At 43.3% G+C, this 25723-nt stretch overlaps 1 protein-coding gene across 1 annotated transcript in view; it reads right to left on the bottom strand.

Annotated features, from left to right (window-relative positions):
* The window catches only part of nek11 (NIMA-related kinase 11), a 286065-nt gene that overhangs the window by 894 nt on the left and 259448 nt on the right, over positions 1-25723 (bottom strand). The gene's annotated exons all lie outside the window — the stretch shown is intronic.

Below are 25723 nucleotides of genomic sequence, written 5' to 3'. Positions count from 1 at the left end.
TGAAGTCCTGCTGCCATATAACAGGTGTTTACAGAGCAGATGGATGAACAGATATAAGAAGTTAAAGTATTTACTCTCAACAGAAGGAGATATATCAAGTGCACCTTGGATAAGCACCATTTATCATATAGACTGCCATTAATCTCCTGGGTGTGATTGTTCTCTTCAACGCTGACTGAAATCACTTGTGGACTCATCTTTCCTCAAACAGAATCATACAGAAGATTCCACAAAGAAGGAGGCCATTGAGCTCATTGTCCACTTGCCTGAATGACTGCAGTTCCAACAACACTCAACCCAGGACAAAGCAGCCACTTGATTAACACCACATCCACAAGTAGTTGCTCCCTCTACCATCAAGACTCAGTGATAGCAGTGTGCACTAGCTGGTACCACTGTTGCATCATCACAATCCTCCATCACTATGTCATTTCCATTACCATCTGACCAAATCTTCAATGAAATGTAAAAGGTCTTTGGGAAGTATTTTCCAAAGTATGACTTTCTTTAACTACAGGCTGGATTAGTGTGGTGCTGGAAAAGCACAGCAGGTCAGGCAGCATCTAAGGAGCAGGAAAACTGACGTTTCGGACAAAAACCCTTCATCAGGAATCCTTTCTTTAACTACAGGCAATCCAAAGAGACACGGGGTGCTATTCAGGAGAAATGCTGTTCTGTGGAATTTCTGCTTCTCTGTGGAATCTCTGTTGACTTATATACTAACACTGCTTGCTCAAAAGAAGTGTATTCATATTATCAATTTGAATTTCAATTCCCATTTGAATTTTGTAAGATGAATTGCACAACAGTAACTTTTCAGTACTATCCTTATCTTATTTACAGAGAAATTTGAAAAATTTAAAATATCTTTTCTCTATTGCAACTTATCCATTAGCACTTATCCACTAGCTCTCCAAAAACTCACCAAAACTCCTTAGACAGCAGCTTCCAAACCGATTGCAATGCCATCCAGGCAGCTGATACACAGGAACACCACCACCACCTGTGTGTTCTCCTTCAAGCTACATACCACCCTGACTTTGAAATATATCGCCATGTCATTGGGTGAATATCCTCGAATTCTCTGTATAACAGGATTGTGGGTGTTCCCACACCAAATGGACTGCAGAGGTTCAAGAAGGCAGCTCATCACCTCCTGCTCCAGGGCAACGAGAAACGGGCAGTAGATGCAAGATCCAGCACATACCCTGCCCAGCCAGCAGCACACACATTCCATGAATGAATCAGAAAGAAGTTGGTTTGTGTTGCCATGAGGATTGTGGCTCATTGTTCTTGTCTAAACATTGGAGAGATGGCTAGCCTTGTATCTGTCGATAGTATGTGACTGGTAGTGTAGGCACCTTATCTGTTATGAACTGCTGCCTGGCTCTGGGAAGTTTTGCAAACTTTTGTTGACACTACTATACATTATACTGTTCTCTGTCAGTATGTCCCTCAGTGGTCGACACTATTCCCTTTCCTCACTACCTCACACACGACTGATAATACCACTATTACCTCATGACCCTCCATCACTATCCATTCCCATTCCACTATGAAGTCAATAAACCTGTATTGAAATTTAATTCCTAGTGTACCAGGAGATAAGAATTCAAAAATGTTGAATACATTTCAATCATTCCCGGGTGGTAATGGACTGACTTATGACAAAAAGTCTTCATGTAACATCTTCTGTTTCTTTCCTGAAAGGTTTTTGGTAAGTATTTGCCAAAGTGTGACTTCCTTCAACCACAGGCAACCCAAAGAGTCTACCTCAGCTTGAAGAGGAAATCAAACTGATAGTGCTAATCTGCCGGATTTGGAATGCTGTGCACAGTTCTGGTCGCCACATTACCAAAAGGATGTGGACGCTTTGGAGAGGGTGCAGAAAAGGTTTATGAGGATGTTGCCTGGTATGGAAGGTGCTAGCTATGAAGAGAGGTTGAGCAGGTTAGGTTTGTTTTCATTAGAAAAAAGGAGATTGAGGGGGGACCTGATTGAGGTTTACAAAATCATGAAGGGTATAGACAGATTGGATAGAGATAAGCTTTTTCCCGGGGTGAAGGATTCCATAACGAGAGGTCATGCTTTCAAGGTGAGAGGTGGAAAGTTTAAGGGGGATACACGTGACAAGTACTTCACACATAGGGTGGTAGGCATTTGGAACGCATTGCCAGCAAAGGTGGTAGAGGCAGGTATGGTAGATTCATTTAAGATGTGTATGAGTAGGTGGGGAGCAGAGGGATACAGATGCTTAAGAATGGACCAACAGGTTTAGACAGCACATTTGGATCGGCTCAGGCTTGGAGGGCCGAAGGGCCTGTTCCTGGGCTGTAAATTTTCTTTGTTCTTTGTTCTATGATCCACACACCAGACTTCTAGCCAGGTGAACTAACCAACTCCACCCCCTTAAATACTTGATGCAATTTGGAGCTCCTGCCGTCAGCACACGGCAATCTACAGAGAGACTCATGAATACTGAACTCAACAAACCTCTGTGTAATGGAAATGTTTCAGTTAGCCAGCCTTGTCACAAGTCAAATCCACCTCTTGCAATTACAATCAAATCCTTGTCATAGGAACACCTCCTCATCACTACCCCTGTTTCTCTTTTGAACTCATGGAAGATGAGATGATCATGGATAAATTGCAATTTAAAAAAAATTTAAATTATTCAAATTACTTTGTAAATAAGGTAAAGGTTAATACTGAAAGGCTGCTATTGTGGAATTCATCTCACAAGATTAAAATGTGAACTGATGATAATTTGAATGCACTTCTTCCCAGCAAGCCGTGCTAACAGATAAGCCATTACTGAGAAGCAAATGTTCCACACGGCAGCATTTCCCCTCAATAGCACCCAGTGTGGCTGGCAGTATTTAGCAAGATCAGGGATCAGACCCAATGGCATTGAGCTTTGACACTGGGTCTGTACAGCACATGTGATGCTGATCAAAATCCAGAGACTTCACATAAAAGGGATCAAAATGTTAGCCTTTAGAATGAAGTCTTGAATGCTCTGCGTCTGGTGAAGGGATTGGGAAATGGTGATTTTTCTCAATGGCACTTCAGGTTCAGATCAGTGAATTTGGATTGAGATGGAAGTTAAGAACTGCCTGTAGAGTATTAACAGCAGGAGATTGTTTGCCTGATTCCTGATGAAGGGCTTTTGCCCGAAACGTCGATTTCGCTGCTTGTTGGATGCTGCCTGAACTGCTGTGCTCTTCCAGCACCACTAATCCAGAATTTGGTTTCCAGCATCTGCAGTTATTGTTTTGACCTCTTTCCTATAAGTCAATACTAACCAAACCTAATCGAACCCACCAGAAATCATTTGCGGATTGTTCTGTTTTAATATGCGATTCGTCAACGTGAATTGGCTCTAACGTAATTGATGAATTTTGGACATTGTTTGTTATAACACAAACTTTCTGCTGAACAGGTATAACGGGTTTTCCATAGCATGATCTACTGCGCGAAGTTACAGAGCAACACGATTGCGGCATTACAGCAGACTGAACTACAACTTGTCTTTTTATAATTAAAGACTCTTGATTGAGTTTTAAACATATTTATAAGGGTTTTCACTACCCTCAGTGCAACTGATTGTAACACTGGTTGTTATTGTGTAATTTTGTGCAATTATAAATTGAAATAGGAACGTAAAAATGTTTTTTTCTCATGTTGCAATTTTATTTTCCTGCAAAAAATATTTATTACAAATTTGGAGGGAACATTGAACTCCCCTCCATTCACTGATGACTCAACACCAATTCCAATCCTAATTCAAACTACATTCACCTCCTAAACCCAGGTGGGGACCCAGCATTTGAAAATATCCACAATGGTGCAGGAGAGATGGCACTGCAGTAAGGGACGTGGTTACTGCATACGCACCAGCTTATGGTTAGAGTAATTTGGTGCTATCATTATCGTTCATTTACTAGAATCTAATTGGTAAAGAGAAATCACTAGCAAGCCTTAACAAGAAGATTACAACAGGATGCAGTTTGTTACATGAGAGCAATCAAGTCGAAGTAACTAAGTTCAATATTGTTTATAGAACTATCAGGAGTGCTGTGATTTGGATGTGCTGTGGATTTGCTGTGGATATAGGTCTTCACACATGAAGATCCTAATAGGTTCTACCTTTGTTCACTCATATCCTTATCACGTTACAAGATTGGACAGAGTTTAATGCAGCCTCTGATATTAATCCTTTCAGAAACATTATTTTAAACAACTGTGGTGAGGATCTTTAAAGAGGCAGAAGTACCCAAGGAGCAAGTTTCCTTCGATGAGGCCGAAAGGTTTTCACTCAGGGTCTCTACCACCATTCCAAAAAAATGCAAGGAACCTCCAGGACGTAATCCTGCCCAATACTCCACTACCGAGGGACGTTACGGAGATCACCCTATTGGCATGACATTGTGGAAGGGACGGCCAGAGGCTATCCTGGTATTGGCAGGCTAGGAGTGAGGAGAAGGGATCAAGATCAGCTGAGTAATCCCATACTGCTGCAGTGATCCTGGCTGATTTCCGCTACTGTCACAAAGTCAAGCCCAGCTCACCGTGCTGCAACATGGTACAGCCTCCACACACCCCGTGTTGGGGGCTTTTCTCCAACCCACAGAGCTAGGAGTTCGAGACAAGGATTTCCTGACAGGGAGGAATGCAGGCAGGAACACTCATTTCAACAGATAGACGTGACAGCCCTTGACACCAAGGCTGCATTTGACCAGGTGGGGTGTCAAGGAACCCTAGTAAAACTGGAATCAATGGGTCTTGGAGCAAACTCTCCACTGGTTGGAGTCATATCTGGCAAATAGGGAGATGGGCGCAGGTATCGGAGGTCAGTCATCTCAGCTCCAGGACACCTCTGCAGGGGTTCCTCAGGGTAGTGTCCTAGACCGAACTAACTTTGGCTCCTTCATCCATGACCTTCCCTCCATCATAAGGTCTGAAGTGGGATGTTCATCAATAATTGCACCATGTTCAGCACTAATCGCAACTCCTCAGATACTGAAGCAGTCCATGTTCAAATGCAACAGGATCTGAACAACATCCAGGCTTGGGCTGACAAGTGGCAAGTAACACTCACAACACACAAGTGTCAGGCACTGACCATCTCCAAAAGAGACAACCTCATCACCACCCCTTAGTCTTAGCATCACTGAAACTCTCACGATCCACACCTTGCAGGGTTACCATCGACTAGACGTTTAACTGGTCCCACCACATAAATACAGCATTACTCTGACTGACAGAATTACATATGAATCTCAGAAAATCAATTAATCAATAAATGCTGGTCAGCCAGTGATGCCTCTATTCCATAAGTGAATCAATCCAAAAAGAAACAGGAACAAGGGAGGGAAGAATGGGCTAATCACGTTTTGCTAAATAATGAAACCCACTAATCCGAACTGAAAAACAAGTATAAAACATCCCTATTCATTCACCGCAGAGAAGGATAGAGTGGCAGGCACATTGTAATGAAGCCATTAGCTCCTTACTATAGAAATATGATTGTTAATTTTCTATTATTGGGCCTGTAATGAGCAAAAGAGTGATTTCTTTCACACCCGAAATGCAGTGCTCACCTTTGGCCATAATGAACGTGATCTGAAATCTATACACGGAACTGATGTTTTTCAACTGCACATTTCAAAAATATAGTAATATCCAACTGAAGTGTGGGAAATTATCTGAGATTCATGTGATTCTGTCAGTTTGGGTAAAGCTTGACAAGTGTAATGCTGAGAGGATGTTTCCCCTCGTGAGGGACATTAGAGCAAGGGGGTACAGTTTCTGAATACAAGTCTCCCATTTAAGACAAAGACAAGGAGGAATTTCTTCTTCTGGAGGGTCATTTGTCTTTAGAAATCTTCTGCACCGCGAGACTGGATCGTCGGCTATATTCAAGGCTGAATTTGACATGTTCTTGAACCCCAGGGAGGGCAAAGGTTTTATGGAACAAGCAGCAAAGTAGAGTTTCCTGTGTTCTTAAGCTGACAAACAGGAGCAACAATAAACAAATAGACAGCCTATTCTTCTCATGGACTAGAACAACTTTGACAACACCAAGTGGTAACTGATTAGCGCATCACACTTGTGGCTCTCTTCATTTCATCAAGCTGTCAGTGGGTTGACAGCTAATCCAAACCCTCTCCTGATACTGGAACTAAACAAGAATTTCCTTTAAAATCTTGTTCTGTGACTCACCTCGTCCTGTGCTTCAGTGGGCTAGAGGCAACAGTCATGTGTGTGGTATTTGCACAAACCAGCCATGAATAAAAATGGCTTACAACTTCATACAAAACCATCACAATCGAAGACAAACAGTTTCTGTAATTAGCTGCCGGAGACATGGAACTTTACTGCACTGTAGACACAATGAGATTGCTGAGATTTGCTAGCATTTGTAATCAGCTGTATGTATTTATTGCAGCTTGCAACTAAATGCACAAGTACATGGCTCTTAGTTTTCTTGTGAACACTCTCTTCTGGACCTGTGGTATGGCATTAATTGCACAGTGATGCTGTCCAATGAAACAGCTATTTATTGCTTGCTGTTCATGTTCACTGTAGGCCCTGCTGTGAAACATGGCACCATATTGTCTCAGGGACAATTTCTTCACTTTGAGTGTTCTCTTGTCAGAGAATTAGATAATTGGATCAATGGGGTAAGCCAATGAGAGGTGGGAAATGGCCAGCACGGAGCCAGCGTCAACCAGCCAGGCTGAATGGCCTGTTTCTGTGCTGTAGACTCAGTGCATTTTTAACACAATTCTTGTCACTGTCTTAACGCATATTGAATTAAAACCCCTTGTTCCCATCTTCAAACATGGCAATGCTTTGCTTCAACATTCCCTTGCATCCTCCTCCAACAGGCCCTTTAGCTGATGGTCCTGTAAGCCTATCCTAGTCACCCCAGCAGTGCTCTCTCAGTGTAGTACTTTCAGATGGTTAGCTTCTATCAAACACACTTGCCCCAATCTTTGCATTAACAGAGGATTTACAAACTGAGGGCATTTAGCCCAAACAATCCCTGCTAATGTTTATGCTCCACATGAGCTTCCTCCTATCTTTCTAACATTGTAACCCATCATTCCCATCTCTCTCGTGTGTTTTTCCAGCTTTCCCTTAAATGTATATGTTCTATTGACCACAAATGTGGTTTCGAGAGCTATGTCTTCGCCACCATTTGTTTCCCATCGCTTCTCCTGATTCATTATGCACTCTGTAAGCTGCCCCCTCACATGTCACACATTGCAGGATGTTTCAGTGCATTCAAGACTCTCCAGACATAGAGTCATAGAGATGTATAGCACGAAAACCGACCCTTCAGTCCAACTCATCCGTGCCAATAAATGTTGTAATTGTACCAGTCTCCACCACCTCCTCTGGCAGCTCATTCCCTGCACGCACCACCCTCTGTATGAAAAAGTTGCCTCTTAGATCCCATTTAAACCTTCCCCTCTCACTTTAAACCTACGCCCTCCAGTTTTTGACTCCCCTACCCTGGGGAAAATTCCTTGGAGATTCACTCTATCCATGCCCCTCATGATTTTATAAACCTCTATAAGGTCACCCCTTAGTCTCTGACGCTCCAGGGAAACAGCTCCAGACATCTACAATGTGGGGCCTAACGGAATCTTAATATTTCAACCAGGAGAGGCACAAAACCCAATTCTTAATTCCAAGTGGTCTCTATACAAGACCCTCGTGATTACAAGAAATATATGCTGTTGCAGCTTCTCTGTTGTCTCTCTCCTTGTCAAATTCTCTGTCTTCTGTCCATTTTCCTCCAGCTTAGCCTTCAATTACTCAGGTCCTACATTCTAGGCTCCCTTTCCAAAGACCCTGTACCTCCGTATAGCCCATCTCTTTCAACAAGCTTAAGATGCCCCCTCTCCAATATCAGACTCTGCAGCTTGATATCCAACTGTATTATCTGATTATGCCTCCAAACAATTGCCAACATTATAGGCAAATTGGTGAGTTTGTTCTGGAGTCAGTGATACACACTGTGTAATTTGAAGAAAAACCAAACCAGTTCACTGCAGTGTTCATTGTCACATGAGTCTGTTTACAACTGATGCTCACTGTGCTTGATTGGCTAATGCTGGGTGTGGACTCCAAGCTAAAGTTAACAGGCATAAGGGAAGTCTGAGCTACAATTTTAAAAATATATTCTTTCATGCAATCTACCAATTCTAGTTTGTGTTGCTTATAATGAGTGGCTTGACAGAGTCATTTCTGAAGGCAGTTAAGAGTAAACCTGTGGGTGTTGAGTCATTTGTAGGTGCAGATTTCCATTCCTAAAGTGGGGGCATTAATGACCCATACTCGGTGTTAGGTTAATCAATGGTAGTTTCATGTTCACCATTACCATCACATTTATTCACTGAATTCAAACTTTGCCCGTTAGGATTTCCATCAGGTGGAATTTGAATCTGTGGCCCAAGCTATTAGCATTGGCCTCAGGATTATTAGTCCCGAGATAATATTGCTGCACCAATGTATCTAGAAGGACAAGAGCAGACATATGGAACACTATCACAATGCAAGTTCCACTCCAATATGTTCACCATCCTGACTTGGAAATATATCGCTCTTCCTTCACTGTCACTGAGTCAAAATCCTGGAACTCCCTCCCAAAGGACATTGTGGGTCAACCTACACCATATGGACTGCAGCAGTTCAAGAAGGCAGCTCACCCCCACCTTCTCAAGGGCAATCAGGGAGGGGTGATAAGGGCCTAGCTAGTGACACCCACGTCCCATGAGAGAATTTTTAAAAATCTGCATGGATAGTTTGTAGATAATGAAATATTTTGAAGTGTAATAGTGTCATAGAGTCATACAGTATGGAAACAGACCCTTTGCTCCAACTTGTCCATGCTGACCAGGTTTCCTGAACTAAACAAGTCCCATTTGCCTGCATTTGGCCCATATCTCTCTAAACCTTTCCTATCCATGTACCTGTCCAAATCTCCTATAAATGTTGTAATTGTAGCCATCTCTACCACTTCCTCTGACAGTTTGTTCCACATATGCACCACCCTCTGTGTGAAAAGTTACCCCTCAGGTTCTTTTAAATCTTTCTCCTCTCAACTTAAACCTGACCCCTTTAGTTTTGGACTCACCTACCCTGAGGAAAAGACTTTCCCCAGGGTATTCATCCTATCCATGCCCCTCAGGATCTTTTAAACCTCTGTAAGGTCACCCCTCAGCCTCCTACTCTCTCGTGAAAAAAGTCACAGCTTATCCAGCCTCTCCAAAAACCAAAACCCTCCTGTCTCAGCAGCACCCTTGTAAATCGTTTCTGTATCCTTTCCAGTGTAATTCTACAACAGGGCGAGCAGAACAGGACACAGGACTCCAAGAGTGGCCTTATCAATGTCCTGTACAGGTGCAATAGGATGACCCAACTCTGTATTGTACTCAGCACTCTGTATACTCAGCACTGTATTGTTCTTATGCATGTCAGATACAAAAAAATGCACAATAAATCAGGTAAACACAACCCTGACCATCTTGAATCCAACAGTCTCAAATTGAACAATTTCAAATGTTGTTGGATGTTACAGTTATCACTGTCACCTAAAGCACGAACAATGGTCTTTTTTAAGGAACCAAAAACATAGCTGAAGAATTGCTGTCAGGCAGTTTCTTAGATTTACTGATATTGATCATATAGACAATGCTCTCTGGCTGTTTGATGTAACTGACTGAAACTCATTGCCTGTTAATGTCTATAAAAGATTAACAGTCGTACAGCTGAGGAATATAAATCTCAGGTCTGACCGAGTTTGGTCCTGGACCGAGATGGGAACAGTGTGCAGAAGGAACACTGAGGTTATATTGAGTAAACGAAAGGCCAAGTTGAACAGCCTGACAGACAGCAGCTCAATTATTTTTGTCAGCAGTGAATTTCCCAAGAATGGAGAGTTTTAAAGATGTAGCTTGTCACTGAGGTTGATTCAGATGCCAATCGAAAAGTGATCCTTGCAAAGTAATTGCCAGGAGGGTAATTTGAACGTGTAAAATTTGTTCAGGGAGCACATAATCTCAGCAGCTATTTCCAATCAGTTTGTACTGACTGGTCTTTGATTGTCAATTGGATTCTGACAATGACATTGTTCAGGAAGTAATTAGCAGGACTTTGTTAGTATTGTCTCATAATATTAGGGGGTTGTATAAATTTGTCTACAATTTTCTTACAGCTACAAATTGCCAGGCTTGCTGTTACCTGCAACAAATATTGCCCCTGGACACCCAGCAACCGGAAATAATTTCTCTCTATCCACCTTCTCTCACTAACAATCAATTCATCCCTTAACTTTCTAATGACATTCTGCTTTGTTCTTGTGATTTAACAGGGGCCCAGGGATATCCCCATGCTGGGTAAATCTATACTGAACAGCTTCCAAGGCCAATATTTTTTTCCTGCTCTGAGCGTTAGTAAATGGAAGAACTTGACCATTGCAATTGGCTCTCCCCCAGGACCCAAACTTAACCCAGTGCAAGTGGAGGGGCTTTTCAATGAGTTAAAGCTTTGCTCCCTCCATCTTTCATAATCCATTCTCAATTTGTTCAGGTATCCAATGAGAACAGTATCATGGAGCCTGGTAGTTCACTCATAGATTCCTAGATTCAGACAGTGGGGGTGGCACTGTGGCTCAGTGGTTAGCACTGCAGCCTCACAGCACCAGGGTCGTGAGTTTGATTCCAGCCTCGGGCAACTGTCTGTGTCTGTGTGGAGTTTGCACATTCTCCCCGTGTCTGCATGGGTTTCCTCCAGGTGCTCCGGTTTCCTCCCACAATCCAAAGATGTGCAGGTTAGGTGGATTGGCCATGCTAAATTGCCTGTAGTGTTCGGTGCATTAGTCAGAGGAAATGTAGAGAAATAGGGAATGGGTCTGGGTGGATCACTCTTTGGAGGGTTAGTGTGAACTTGTTGGGCCAAAGGGCCTGTTTTCACACTGTAGGGATTCTAAGTTCAGTCTAGAAAAGGCCCTTCAGTCCATCGAGTCAGCATCGACATAACTACAGTCAGTTCTTCTGTAACGTGATGGTTGAATTCTTGTGCAACCCCACTTTACAGAAAAATTGTGCTTTAGAAACATCACTCAAAGTATTGACAATGTAATCATTTTACAGCCAACACACGTTTTAAAAGTTCATGCTTTACAAATAGCGACCCCAATTTGTCAATCGCGTTATGGCAAATTCGCTTTGAGGAAACACGTGTTATAGCAGAATGTCCTGCATTACTAAAAGTGCACTCATCCCTATTTCCTGCACTTGTACCACATACTTGAATGTTATGATATTTGAAGAACTCATCCAAACAGTTTTCAAAGGTTGTAAGATTTCCAGCTTCCACTACCTTCCCAGGCAGTGCATTCCAGATTTTCACGACCTGCTGAGTGAAAACGTTTTTTTCCTAAATTCCTTCTGAATCTGCTGTCCCTTAACTTCATACTATATCCCCTTGTGATTGACCCCTCAACTAAGGGGAACAGCTGCTCTCTATTCACCCCATGCATACCCCTCATAATCTTATCCACCTTAATCATGTCCCCCCCCCCCCACCCCACCTCAGTCTGTTCTCCTCAAAAGAAAATATTCCAAGCCTACATAGGTCTGTTCTTGTAGCTCAATTTCTCCATTCCTATTTAGGACCTTTTTGTGTTGCAGTGGTGGTGTCCCTACCCTCGGTCTGGGAGGCCTGGGTTCAAGTTCCACCTGCTCCAGAGTTGTGTAATAGCAGCATGTTTTGAGAAGATTTGTAGCTCAGGTTGAAGTTCTGGGTGTAGGTTTGCTCACTGAGCTAGAAGGTTAGTTTTCAGACATTTCACTACCATACTAGGTAACATCTTCAGTGACTCTCTGGATGAAGCACTGGTGGTGTAGCCCACTTTCTATTTATGTGTTTGGGTTTCCTTGGGTTGGTGATGTCATTTCCTATTCTTTTTCTCAGGGAGTGGTAAATGTGATCCAAGTCAATGTGTTTGTTAATAGATTTCCAGTTGGAATGCCATGCTTCTAGGAATTCTCGTGAGTGTCTTTGTTTGGCTTGTCCTAGGATGGATGTGTTGTCCCAGTCGAAGTGATGTCCTTCCTTATCTGTATGTGAGAATACTAGTGAGAATGGGCCATGTCTTTTTGTGGCTAATGGATGTTCATGTATCCTGGTGGCTAATTTTCTGTCTATTTGTCCAATGCAGTGTCTGTTACAGTTCTTGCAAGGTATTTTGTAAATGACATTAGTTTTGCTCATTGTCTGTATAAGGTCTTTCAAGTTCATTAGCTGCTATTTTAGTGTGTTGGTGGGTTTGTGGGCTACCATGATGCCAAGGGGTCTGAGTATTCTGGCAGTCATTTCCAAAATGTCTTTGATGTAGGAGAGAGTGACTGCGGTCTCTGGACGTGTTTTGTCTGCTTGTTTGGGTTTGTTGCTGAGAAATCGGTGGACTGTGTTCATTGGGTACCCGTTCTTTTTGAATACACTGTATAGGTGATTTTCCACTGCTCTGCGTAGTTCCTCTGTGCTGCAGTGTGTGGTGGCTTGTTGACATAACGTTCTAATGTTGGGATGATTGCTTTTGTAGCTCAATATTTGGTCCGAATGTGTTGTTTTCCTGTATACACTGGTTTGAAGTTCCCCATTGGCTGTTCACTCTACTACTAGGAATGTTTGCTGTTGTCTTCCTTCTCTTTAGTGAATTTTAAGCCAGTAAGGGTATTATTGATGATCTTGAAGGTTTCCTCTAATTTGTTTCATTTAGTGATGACAAAGGAGTCATCCATGTAACGGACCCAAAGTTTGGGTTGGATGGTTGGCAGAGCTGTTTGTTCGAGTCTCTGCATTACTGCCTCTGCTAAGAACCCTGATATCGGATATCTCATGGCGGTTCCATTGGTTTGTCTGTAGGTTTTGTTGTTGAAGGTGAAGTGGGTGGTAAGGCATAGGTCCACTAGTTTGACAATATTGTCCTTGCAGATGAAGTTGGTGGTGTTTGATGTATGTGTCTTTGGGTCTTCTAATAGTGTAGTCAGTGTTTCCTTGGCCAAGTTGATGTTGATGGAAATAACATTACCATAGGAAATGACATCACCACAGGAAATGACATCACCAACCCAAGGAAACCTAAACACATAAATAGAAAGTGGGCTACACCACCAGTGCTTCATCCGGAGGCTCACTGAAGATGTTACATAGTATGGTGTGCAAATGTCTGAAAACGAACTTTCCAACTCAGTGAGCAAACCTATATCCAGTGTGTAATAACATTTCTGAAAATAGGTTAAATTGAAAAAGAAATGGAAACATTGTTCCCTCTAATCCTTTTCTCTCCTATGATGGACCTTTCAAATCCATGCACAGTGGTGACCACCTGAAAGGGAAGTCAATACTGTAATCCATGTTGGCAGGCCATACACAGAACATCAGAGTGGCTTTATGCAGCTTAGAGTTAAGGTTGTTTTGGAGTATCACTGGGAAACTAATTTGGAATAAATATTTGGGTGATGACCATGGATATTACGCAACACCTTGACCCATAACAATTGACTTGCTAACCAATCAGCATTTCTCATGTAGTATAGACTGGTCTCCCTTGGAATTTTGGCATTCTTGCAAATGTCCTGATACGTGCAAGATAAAGAGCTTTGACAGTATTTCTCTTTTTCACTGAAATCCCTGCATGGCAAGTTTGAGGAGGATTGGGATGCAGCAGGATTGACAACTGGAGATTGGAGCCTCAGAACTCACACAAACTTGCTTTCACTGACATGGGGAGCCAAGAGCTAAGGAATAGTCAGACGGCCCAGGCTTTCCATTGGCCGGATAGTTATTTTTGCAGTTTAGGTGGGAGTCACACATGGGGATCCTGCGTAATTCCCAGACAGCGCAAACCCTGCCAGAGTCACCTGGGAAAATGAAGGTCCTACATGTGGAACTCTCCAAAACTTCGAGAATTTGGAGGGTTCAGCTGCATTTAAATAAATTGTTTATCAGGAAGTGTTAGGTTATTAAAACTGATCCAGTAACACCCTCCCCAGACCCCAACACACCTTAGGCCCTGACCAAACAACACACCTCACCCCCACCCCACCCACCAGTCCTAGGACCTGACACAGTCATAGGTGCTGACCCTGCCCCCACTGGATCCAATATCTCCCATTCACCCTGATTTACCCTAAATATGTCATCACTAATATAGACCCGTTACCACCTCACACCTTAGAATTGTACCCGTGCACCCTACCCACCTGGCAGACCACTCCTGGCCATTTGGCACTCTACCCCCAACTCAACTGCCCTCTCGGCACCCTCACCACACATTTACGTTACACAGAGTCATACAGCACGGAAACCAACCGTGTGTCCCACCTGCCTCTGCTAGGCCTATATCCCTCCAAACCTTTCCTATCCATGTACCTCTCCAAATGTCCTTTAAACATTGTAACTGTACCCACATCCACCACATCCTCTGGAAGTTCATTTCACACATGAACCACTCTCTGTGTAAAACATTTGCCCCTGAGGTCTTTTTAAAATCTTTCTCCTCTCACCTTAAAAAAATGACCCCAGTCTTGAAATCTCCCACCCTAGAGAAAAGACACCTGTCATTCACCTTATCTATATCCCACATGAATTTATAAACCTCTGTCAGGTTAACCCTCAACCTCCTATACTCCAGTGAGAAAAGTCCCAGCCTTATCAGCCTCTCCTTATAACTCAAACCCTCCAGTCCTGGCAACACCTAGGTAAATCTTTGCTGAACCCTCTCCAGCTTAATAATATCCTTCCTTCACACACTCCCCATTTAACAAAAGCTGACAGTGGGATTGTCTGTGATGCCAGACATTTTAAATCACAGAATGCTGCAAATGATTGCAGTGGGAAAGGGGATGTGCTTTCCCTTCCCCTGACTAGCAGCACCACTAATCCAGAATCCTTCCCCAGACTATGCTGCACCTACAAAGGAGCTGTCAGAATAGAAGATTGTTCTCACATTTCTGAAGGAGTCCTGGTCAGAATCTCCTGTCAGAAATGCGGGGCTTTCTCGTTGTGTAACAATGGAGTAGAGTGGTAATCATGTGAGACTGCTACTCCTTGGAAAACGTGGAATATTTGCAGCTTGGAGAGCTGTCACCATCTGCCCGGCATTTCCCTGAGAGCTGGTTTTATTTAGAAAAGCAATTCCATTTATTGCTGTTTACACAAATACATTGATAATGGGACAATCAGCCATATCCCTGCTCTCTCATTCCACTCCTCACTGGCATCAGTTTGCCCATTCAGAACAGGCTTTCAATGTTAGCATGGGTAATTATTCTCACGGTTGCTAATGAGAAACAACCCAATTATATTTTAATGTCACCCTGTCTTTTTCATTACCTAGTGAGAAATTCAGGCATATAACTCAGGAGTTTCTTTTTGAGAATCGTCTTTAATAATGGTCATCCAAAGTGTTAAGCACATCTTAGGAACTGCTCAGGATAAGTTTCATCTTTCTAATAAGGGTCAAATAATTACATTTGAGATTAAACATGTTCCACAAAAGTTAACTGATCATAGTCTGGAACAAAAATGGATGCACTAAGTGCTACATGACACCCAAGGTTCACTTTATAACACTCTAACCTCCTATTGACAAGATTATGGATACAAGTCCCATTCTGGAGCATGAGACACACAATCCAGTCTGACAGGGCAAGGCTGAGGAAGAGCTGCAGTTCTGGAGATCCTGGTTTGAAACCAACATTAAGTTCAAGGGCTTCTTCCAGAAGAACTATTCTAAAGAAGGACCGGGAAGATTTTTTGGTGCCTTGACGGATAGTTATCCCTCAATTAACATCACAACAAACAAATTTTGCGTGGCAGTGGTGAGGAAAAGGCTGGATGTCAGCATTGGTAATATCACTGGTGCAGGCTCGATGGGCTGAATGGCCTCCTCCTACTCCCTATTAATTCTGTGATCCTGTGAAATTATCTGGTCATTATTACACTGCCATTTGTGGGAGCTTACTATGCACATACTCACTGCTGTATTTCCTGTATCACACCTGTGGCTGCATTGACCATAAAACATTTTTAGATGTTCAGGCATGAAAGGTGCTATGTAAATGTAAGTCACCCTTTTTCTCTTCCCATAACTGATTTATCTGGAAAAGCACAGCCAATTTAACAATCTTCCCATCCACACCAATATGTATATCTCACAAGATAGCGAAATGAACTCTGCTTCACTCCACACAGAGTGCTGCCAGAGCTGCTGAGCTTCGCCAGCATTTTTAGTTCTTAACCCAAATTGGCTTTCTAATTGCCCCTGCAGGTTTGTTGCTCCTCTTCCTCTTGCATCCCAACAGATTTGTGAACCCTCTCAATTACCAGCCTCAACTGGACTGTCCATTAGCCAAGAATACTAACACTGACGTCTTCTGACACTCTCTGGCTGTAGGCCTCTGGCCTTCTCTCTCTGCGCCTCTTTCTGTGTAACCCTTCAGCCTCTCCCTCAGTCACCTTCTGCTCTCAAACTATAGATTCTCTTTGACCCAGGTGGAGCACTGTAGGAATATGTTGATATGGGCAAGGGTTACTGGCCCAAATCCAGCATTCCCCAGACAACATTGCCACAGCTCTGGTCTCACAGCTGCCTGGCAGACAGTACCAGAGTGTACCAGAATCCCTACAGTGAGGAAGCAGGCCATTTGGCCCCATTGAGTCCACACTGACCCTCCAAAGAGCATCTCATCCAGACTCAGCTCCACAGCCCTATCCCCCCTAACCTGCATTTCCCATGGCGAGTCTACCTGACCTGCACATCCCCATACATTATGGACAATTTTGCATGGTCAACCTATATAACCCTGCACATCCCTACACACTATGGCCAATTTACCATGGCCAATCCACCTAATCTGCACTGTGGGAGGAAACCAGAGCACCCGGAGGTAACACATGCAGACAAGGGGAGAACGTACAAATTCCACACAGTCGCCTGAAGTTAGAATTGAACTTGGGTCCCTGATGCTGTGAGGCAGCTAATCACTGAGCCACTGTGCCTATACCACAGCCACTGTATACTATTGTCAGTATAAAACTGACAGAAAACTTTTCAACATTCTGAGACACAAATGACCAGTGCGCAGAGGTCAGAATGTTTGATCTGCAGAAATATCCTTTTAGCCTGCCCCCCAGGAAGCTCCCATCTGCAGGATTTAACCCCAAGGGAGCCGACTGCAAAACTCTCCTCTCATGGCTGGGACCAGCTGCCCAGCTGCCCAGGTGAAGGTGAAGAGACACCAGTTGGTGATCCTGTCAGCACGCTGTGCTGAGATCCGTACTCCAGAGATGCCAAGTTTAATACAGGCTGACAGACTGCCTGCTTAAAAGCTTTTCTGTGGTTCTGCACAGAGCATGTGTTCAAGTTAACACCACCTGCGAACTTTGCAATGTTCGAACTGTGAGAGAGCTGATTTTCTCTATGAATTTCCCCCAGCTTGTGGAAGGATTGGCCACACAGGACATTCAATGGAGTTTCTACCTGAGTTATCCTGTTGGTGGTGCTGCCAAAGTCTGCCCTCACAGGGTGTGGTTGAAGAAAATAGCAACGACGTGGAGTTTTTACTGCAAGGGAAGAGGTCATTCAGCCCATCATATCTGTGCTGGTTATCAAGAATCTGCACTAAAGCCATTTCTCAGCATCTACTCCACAGCCTTGTACACTATGGCATTTGAAGTATGCGTTTAAATCGTTCGGAAATATCTTAAGGGTTCCTGCCTATCCCACTCTTTCAGCAGTTCATTCCACATAACCACCAATCTCTAAGTGAAAATAATTTTCCCCAAATCCCCTCCTACTCCTTAATGTGAACTTGTGCCTCTTGGGTACTGACTACGGGCAACATTTTTCTCCTGACCTACGCTGCGTGTGCCCGTCAGAACTTTGTACACCTCAGTCAGATCCCCACTCGGCCTTCTCTGTATGAAGGAAAACTAACCCCAGCCTGTTTAGTCTCTCTTTGTAGCTGAAATACTCCAGCCTGTTAGGCAAGATCATGGTGAGTCTCTTCTACACCCTCAAATGCAATCACATTCTTCCTAAAGTGTTGCAACCAGAACTGCACGCCACAATACTCCAGCTGTGGCCTTACTAACATTGTGCACAGCTCCATCATATCTCCTTACTCAATGCCTTCACTAACAAAGGCCATGTCTTCTATATCTCGTATCCCATATGCCTTCTTATTTAGCTGTCCTTTAGGCATCTATGGACATGCACACCAAAGTCCCACTAATTCTCTCGGTAAAAACAATGACTACAGATGCTGGAAACCAGATTCTGGAGTAGAGTGGTGCTGGAAAAGCACAGCAGATCAGGCAGCATCCGAGGAGCAGGAAAATCCGACTTTTTGGGCAAAAGCCCTTCAACAGGAATACCTTTCAGGCTTTTGCCAGAAATGTCGGATTTTCCTGCTCCTCAGATGCTGCCTGAACTCCTGTGCTTTTCCAGCACCACTCTACTCCAGAATCCCACTAATTCTCTGTTGTCCCTAGACTCCTACTAACCAACATGCTTTCCCTGGGCTTGTTCATCCTCATCAAAATGCATACCCTCCCCCTTGATCACCTTGAATGGCATTTACCACTTTTAAGCCCATCTGGCCAAGGGTAGGTTCAACGAGAACATGTAAACGATGAAGCGAAGCATGGAAGGATATACTGATGGGGTTAGATGAAGACAGGATGAGGTGACCCATGCAGAGAGTAAAGGCCAGCATGATTCAGTTGGGCCAAATGGCCTATTCCTGCATTGTCGACTTGATGTAACTCAAGATACAGCTCAGACTGTTCTGAAAAGGAGGGGAATTGCGAACTGGCAAGATGAAAACATGTGACACCTGTTATCTAGAATGCAGTGCCACAGTCAGCAAAGAACTGTTTTTATTATCGGAGAATCTGCCACTGTGACCATTGTAAATATTTCTTACAACCTGTTGGCAATATAATTAACTTCAGGAGTAGGTTTCCAGAAACCTGATTTAAATTCTGTAATTAATCAGAATCTATTGTATCTGAAACGTGTTAATTTTGTAAATGTTAAGCAAGAGAAAAAGATATTGCTGAGCCAATGCAGTAGACCTCTTCCAGTGTGACAAGCACTGATCTAGATACTGAATGCACAAACCTGTCTCATTAAAACTCACTGGCAGCAACTGAAAAATACCGCAAGGTTCTGTTCCAGTGGCAAATTAATTCTGAACTTTTATGAAAAATATATAGACGAGCACCTTAGCTCAATGAAAGCAACTCAGTAACACGCTCTTAATATTCCCCCCTGGCCCTTTCTTGCTACGAGGGTAAGATAAACGTCTGGCTATTTTTCCTTTCGAATGGAATACACTTCTTCTTTCCAATTGGCTGCTTTGTATTATTTAGAAAGTAATCAATTTAATCAGAGAGAGCACCGTTTAGTTTAGCTGACACCTGTAGCTTTCCTTTGCTTACATATGTATAATTAATCTTCCCCTATCCTCTATTAACCTCTATCCCTCGCGCTAACATTAATAGCACACTTTAAGTTTTTGGTTTTAGTTCTAATTTTGGCATGATTCTTTTCTTCATATAGTGTTCCTTTCTTTTTTAGGTCATGCATGGGATGTGGGTCTCATTGACAAAGGCCAGCATTTATCATTCATCTCTAGCTACTCCTTGAGCTTATCTTCTTGAACAGCTGCAGTCTTCAGGCTGTGAGGAGACCCCCCCCCCCCCCACCCCCCACCAGAGCAGGTTCCACAGTCTGGAACTCCATCTTCTCCCACCCACATAGAACAAGTTCCAGGAGTCTGACCATGTAACTGCTGTCATGTCTCCAAGTCAGGGTGGCGAGTGGCTTGGAGTGGAAGGTGCAGGTGGTAGGTGTTCCCGTGTATCTGCTGCTTGTATAAACAAAGAACAAAGAAAATTTACAGCCCAGGAACAGGCCCTTCGGCCCTCCAAGCCTGAGCCGATCCAAATGTACTGTCTAAACCTATCACCCAATTCCTAAGCATCTGTGTCCCTCTGCTCCCCACCTACTCATGCATCTGTCCAGACGCATCTTAAATGAATCTACTGTGCCTGCCTCTACTACCTCTGCTGGCAAAACGTTCCAAACGCCCACCACCCTCTGTGTGAAGTACTTCCTGCGTGTATCCCCCTTAAACTTTCCACCTCTCACCTTGAAAGCGTAATGTCGCGTTATTGAATCCCTGACCCTGGGAAAAAGCTTGTCTCTATCCACCCTGTCTATACCCTTCATGATTTTATAAACCTCAATCAGGTCCCCCCTCAATCTCCTTTTCTCAAGTGAAAATAAACCTAACCTACTCAACCTCTCTTCATAGCTAGAGGTTGAGTGGGTTAGGTTTATAAGTATGGTAGAGGTTGTGAGCTTGGAAGGTGCTGTGCAAGGAAAAAGCGTTGGTGAATTTCTGCAGTGTGTCTGATAGATTTTGATGGAGTGTTGGTGAGGATGGCTCACACCGTTATGACCATGCATTATTGGAAGAGGAAGTGATTGTTTCAGTTTCCAATTTTGGTTTCCATGCTTCATTCAGGGATGTGGGTGTGCCCTTGAGAAGGTAATTGCAAGCTGCTTTCCTGAACCATTTCCAATGTTTTATCAACATAGAATCATAGAATCCCTATCGTGTGGGTACAAGCCCACACCAACCCTCCGAAGAGTAACCCACACAGACCCTTCCCCTACAGTTACCCCTGACTAATGCACCCAACCTACACATCCCTGAACATCCCTGGACAATTTAGCATGGCCAACTCACCTGACCTGCACATCTTTCGATTGTGGGAGGAAACTCACACAGACATGGAGAGAATGTGCAAACTCCACACAGACAGTTGCCCAAGGCTGGAATCGAACCTGGGTCCCTGGCGCTGTGAAGCAACAGTGCTAACCACTGAGCAACTGTGCCACCCCACCACTAGTCACCATGCTACTTTAGTTCATAGCAAGTGGTCCTTCTCTTCATGAGGTTTGCCTTATGGGGATCACTTCACAGTGACAACCAGACTAGCTTTTTAATTCCAGATTTATTCATTGAGCTCAGATAGTACCATTCACCATTGTGGGATTTGAACCTGTGCCCCCAGTGCATTAGCCTGTGTCTCTGGAACACTAGCCCAGTGACAATCCCAATACACCACTGTAGCATTTTTAGCATTCATCATCACACTGAGACAAGTGAGAATGTGGAACTTGGTGTCATGTAGAGAGGCTGCAGCAGACAGCACTGACACAGTGGGGGGAAATGAGGCGTACATCAGGGAGACTATACAGAGGATCAGGGAGCTGAATTAGGAGGAAGGTTCTATGATGTATAAATCCCAGCACACATACAGTTGTCCAGAAAGCCCTGTTCCTGTATCTTAGTTTCTTTGTAATGTTAGTTGCATTTTGTCTAACTTTGCTGTCTGCAACTTGACTGCCACATTTTCTACATCTCAAATTGACGTAATTAACTGTGTGTAATTTTAATTCAGCACAATTAGGGATCAAAACCAATTGGAGTTTTCTTTTAAAAATGTTATTCTTCCTTGGAATTTGGGTATCACAGGTTAAACCAACTGTGGGCAGTTAGGAGTCTGTGGGTCTGGAGTCAGATGTAAACCAGACCAGGTAAGGACAGCAGATTTCCTTCACTAAAGGACATTGATGAACCTGATCGATCTTTATGAGAATGGTTACCTTTCAGCTTGCTTTGGAACATTAGCCTGTCCTCTGTATAGCTTAGCTTACTGATATTATCATAATAGCAGATTTTTCAATGAAAACAAAATCTGGAATTAAGAGTCTGATGATGATCATCAATCCATTGTTGATTGTTGGTTCACTAGGGAAGGAAACTGCCGTCCTTATCTGGTCTGGCCTTTCTGTGACTCCAGACCCACGGTTATATGGCTGACTCTCAACAGCCGTCTGGGTAATTAAGGGATGGACGATAAATGCTGGCCTAGCCAGCAGCGCTGTCATCCCATGAATGAATAAAAATAAAACATTGCCATCACTTCCCCATTTGTCCTTATTTGTGAAAGGTACTGTGTAAATGCATTCCTTTCAGGTGACATAAGCGTTGAACTGTCCTCTGACACTCCATCCATTGGTGAGCTTATCCTAACCTTTTGCTCCCCGACTCCAAAGACAGCACTCTTGGCTCTGAGTCAGCACATTCTGCACGGTCCTGCTCGAGCTGTGCTGATTGGCTGATACTCTGGTGCATTACTGAGGGAATGCTGCACTTCCAGAGGTGTGTGGCTTTGGATAAAGTGAGGCCCTGCTTGTTCTCTCAGGTGGCTACCATAGATTCCGTGGAATTGTGTAGAAAAAGAGTCAGGGCATTCTCCCCAGTCAATATTTAAGCCTCAATCATTAAGAGAAAAAGCAGATTATACAGTAACTGTCAAATTGTTGTTTGCAGAAATTGCTCTGCACAAATTGACAACTACATTACAATTAGTGACAATACTTCCAAAGTTCGGCATTGACTATAAAGTATCTGTGATCATGAAAGTGATACTATATAGAAACATAGAAGATAGAAGCAGGAGGAGGCCATTTGGCCCTTCAGGCCTGCTGTGCCATTCATCACAATCATGGCTGATCGTTCAACTCACTAGCCTAATCCTGCTTTCTCCCCATAACCTTTGATCCCATTCGCCCCAAATGTTATATCTAGCCACCTCTTGAATACATTCAATGATTTGGCATCAATTACTTCCTATGATAATGAATTGCACAATGGCTCACCACTCTTTGGGTGAAGAAATGTCTCCTCATCTCCATCCTAAATGCTCTACCACAAATCCTTAGACTGTGACCCCTGATTCTGGACACACCCACTGGAACATCCTCACTGCAACTGCCATGTTAGAATTTTATAAATCTCTCAGAGGTCTCTCCTCATTTGTCTGAATTTCAGTGAATACAATCCCAACCTAGTCAATCTCTCCTCATATGTCAGTCCTGTCATCCCTGGAATCAGCCTGGGAGACCTTCACTGCTCTCCCTCCAGAGCAAGAGCATCCTTCCTCAGAAAAGGAGAACAAACTGCACACCATATTCTAGGTGTGGCCTCACCAAGGCACTGTATCACTGCATCAACACATCCTTGCTCCTGTACTCGAAACCTCTCGCAATGAAGGCCAACATACCATTTGCCTTCTTTACCGCCTGCATGCTCATCTTCAGCGACTGGTGTACGAGGACATACACATATGAATGCAAGTCCTTCCCAATCTTTTCAGGTGAAAAGACGATAATACTAGGTCTTGCCTAAAGAGACGAGAGCGACCATATTTTGAAAACATTCCTTGCTAAATGAAGTTAGAATCAAGCCAGTCAGCAGTAGGTGCTCGGAGATATTTAAAAGGAAGATGATGGGGAACTAAAGCATCATTGACCTTTCTGAACCATTGACCCAGCCTTTGTCCTGTGTCTCATCAAGTTAAAATGTATTTCTCTGGGCACCAGTCGATATTCAATTACTGCTGAAATGCGTTTTCAGAGTTAAAAACAAGCAGAATCTTCGACTCTCTTTTAAATTTTATAAATGGCAAAGGAATTCAATTCTTGGCTTTTGGTATCCATAAGTTTCAATCTGTCTGCTTTAATGGATTTTTTTTTGCAAAAAAACAGGTTTCCCTTTGTTTTTTTACTTAAGACCTGTGGCTGTTCTTTGACCATCCTGAAGACACCATCAAATGTTACATAAACGGACGGTCCTTTCTCAATCAAAACAATTAAGCTGAATAAATTGTAAAACAAAACATTATTCCCTATTGATTGGGATCCCATTGGGGTTGAAGCATTGTGTATAGTGTAAACACATACACTTTCTATTTTATCTTAGTTACATTTTTATCACGTTATAAAATTGTTATTTTACTCTATTATTACCTTATAAAATATTTACACCCATTTTTAAACATGTTGAGTTCTCTATTTTTAATTTTGGGTTGTTTTAACGGTATTTACTCTATAACAACAGCAGTTCACCTTTATATAGCACCTTGAACATAATAAAATGTCACAAGGCACTTGAAAGATGCTCGAAAAGCCGTGTAAGGAAATATTAGGCAAGATGTCCAAATGCTTGGTCAAAGAATTGAGCAGTGCCTGAAAGGTGGAGGGTTTTGTGGAGGGAATTCCAGAGTTTCAGAAGATTTTTGTTGTCAGTGGTGAAACAATTATAAATTGGAGTTGCTCAAAAGGCCAGAATTGCAGCAATGTAGAGAATTTGGAAGATTCTACAGCTGATGAAAACAATGGAGACACAGAATTCAAATTTTCAAAATCACTACTCAAACAGTAAAGTCACCACAGCCCCACTCTCTCATTCGAGGCAGAGACAGCTGAAAGCACACTTAACCCGAGGGTTACCACACATCAGATGAAGGGCGAGGCTGAGAAGTTGGGACCTTCATGGTAATCTCAGCCAGTATGAGAATCAAACGCATACTGTTGGTGTCATTCTACCTCACAAAGCAGCCATCCAGCCAAGTGAGCTAATCAAAAGATACTTAGCCAGCGATGAACAGGGTGACGGTTTCCACGAAGCATGGTGGAATCAATCTGTGAACTCAAAAGACCACCCCTTAAAACTGGAGTTACCCAATCTGATTTACTCCACCATGCTTCAGAAACGGGGAGGGAGGGTGCACATTTTCCTGATGTACCAGGAGTCAGCGCAGTGAAAGCAAGCCCGAGAGATTGTGTTCAAACAAAACAGCCAAGGTGCTTTGTCAGATTTGTGATCCCAACAGTGTGATAACCCCTCCTTCCTCTGATACCCTGAACTCCAGGACTGCACCCACCACCCCAGATCCACACAGACAGTCACCCAAGGTGGGAATTGAACCCAAGTCCTTGGCACAGTGAGGCAGCAGTGCTAACCACTGAGCCACCTGTACATTGAAGAAAAGATATATTGACATTGGAGACAGTTGAAAGGCAATTCCCTAGGCTCATTCCTGGGCTGAACACGTGGATTTATCAAGAACTGCTAAACCAGTTAGGCCTTTATCCCTCAGAGCTACAGGAGAATGAAGGATAATCTTAATGAAACACAAGATTCTGAGGGGACTTGACAGGGTGGATGTTCAGAAGATGTTTCCATCAATGGGGGAATCTTAAACTAGGGCACATAGTTACAGAATAAAGGGACTCTCATTCAAAACGAAGATGGGAAAGAATTCCTTCTCCCACAGGGTCATGTGTGTTTGGAATTCTGTGCCGCACAGAGTTGTAGCGGCTCGATTGTTGAAAATATTCAGAGACGAGATGGACAGAGAGCTGAAACAATGGGGAGTTGAGGGCTGAGGAACTGGCACAAAAGAGGAGTTGAGGCTTGGGGTAGATCAGCCATGGCCTTACAGAAAGGGGTGGGTGAGGACGGGCTTGAGGGGCTGAATGGTCTACCCATGTTCCTATTTCCTACGTTCTATCTTTACAGTCAATATTGATCTCACATTCCAGGTTTCACACTCCCCTGGACAAAAGTATTGCCTTCTGCGACTACCTTTTGTGAAATATTTTGAAGGTTTTTGCAAGGTGTTGTCCATAAAAACAGCGGTCATATTTTGCGATTTCTTACAATGCCCCTGGGGTGGGGAATCCTTGGTATAGCGAATGTTAAGTAGGCTG

Source organism: Chiloscyllium punctatum, chromosome 41 (assembly GCF_047496795.1).
Source record: "Chiloscyllium punctatum isolate Juve2018m chromosome 41, sChiPun1.3, whole genome shotgun sequence".
Lineage (NCBI taxonomy): Eukaryota > Metazoa > Chordata > Chondrichthyes > Orectolobiformes > Hemiscylliidae > Chiloscyllium > Chiloscyllium punctatum.
This window is presented reverse-complemented; position numbering and strand designations above follow the sequence as displayed.